This window comes from Bradysia coprophila, unplaced genomic scaffold, assembly GCF_014529535.1.
Source record: "Bradysia coprophila strain Holo2 unplaced genomic scaffold, BU_Bcop_v1 contig_151, whole genome shotgun sequence".
NCBI lineage: Eukaryota > Metazoa > Arthropoda > Insecta > Diptera > Sciaridae > Bradysia > Bradysia coprophila.
In genome coordinates, this window is record NW_023503423.1 from 914,687 (window position 1) to 916,340 (window position 1,654).

A 1,654-nucleotide genomic window follows, 5' to 3' on the forward strand; every position below is an offset into this window, starting at 1 on the left:
TAGTATCGGCCTCAGTCCGAGGACCCAAATTTTTTTCAACTACATTCTATTCGGCCTTTGATTATCTTCCAAATCAAACCAAAATTACGAAAAACGGATGAAATTTACTCGAGTTGTATGTAAAATACACATAGGGCCCTAGTAGCGGCCTTAGTCCGAGGACCCAAATTTAATTTTTTTTCAACAACATTCTATTCGGCCTTTGATTACCTTCCAAATGAAACAAAAATTACGAAAAACGAATGAAATTTACTCGAGTTGTATGTAAAATACACATAGGGCCCTAGTAGCGGCCTTAGTTCGAGGACCCAAATTTAATTTTTTTTATCGCATACGCGGCGTGATTCCCCGAAAAAATTATTCACCTAAACAAACATTATACTTCTGTAAATTGTCAAAGCGTCATTCGCATATCTTGTTGTCTCGTTTTCGCTTATGCGATAAAAAAGAATATGCACGTATGACAAGCCGTCTCGGCAAGCCTCGACCGCCTTGTCATACGTGCATAATATTTATTCAACAACATTCTATTCGGCCTTTGATTACCTTCCAAATGAAACAAAAATTACGAAAAACGAATGAAATTTACTCGAGTTCGATGTAAAATACACATAGGGCCCTAGTAGCATTTCACTTCTAAGGCCCTAACTCACGGTCCACTCACCCGATTTTAAAAACCTTTTCTTTCCTGGATTGGTATTGACATTTGAAATTTGCCGTGTCATTTACATTTCCATCGTTTATTTTGTCATAAATATCACCAAAAAACCTTAAATCACTTAGGTAGCCCTAACTCACGAAGGACCGACCCGAATATGCCCATCTTCGAACTTAGCCTCACTATTTCGACTATTTTTCAGGGAAAAAAAAAATTTGAAATCGGATTTGATTTACTCAAGATATCGACGTGACGGACAGACGGACAGACAAAATTTTTATTGCGGATTCGTCATCTATGAACATAGGCAAACACTTTGCCCTTACCGTCTGCTTCGAATTCCATCAATTACACACGGCATCGTAATCCTATAAGCCCCTTCGTACTTCTTACGGGGCTAAAAACCGGTTCAGCACTACCCAAGTTACCGGCCCATGTAGGAAAAAAGGCAAAAGTTCGTTTAGGAATAAGGCAAATAGTCTGGATCATACTAATTGGAACAGTCTGTAAACTTTGGGGTCAAATCGCCATTTTACCAGATACGTTGGAACCCACACCACATCTGATGATTTTAGTTATAAGAAAATTCACCACATCATCACGGCGACGAGAATCATCACAGGAGGTGAATTTTTGTATCCAATCGGCCATTTTATCGTCAACTGTGGTGTATCTGTAACTGCGTGACCTCCCCAAAGTTTACAGTCTTGATGATCAGACCTTTAGTCGGAAACACTAAGTAGATAATGGCTTCCGGTCTGAGAGCAGAGCGACTCCTCTTCTATTAACATCGATTTCAATATTCGAAGAACCGACAATGTTTCTTAACTCCTGATTGAAGATTGTCGAAATGAATAAAAAATCATTTTTTGTTATTCTTATGAACAAAAAAAAAACAGACGACGAAAAGAAATTCATTTTGAGTGATGAAAAACATCAGAGCGAAGAGGAGAAATGGCTGGTATTAATAGAAGACACTAACACACACACCCAGTT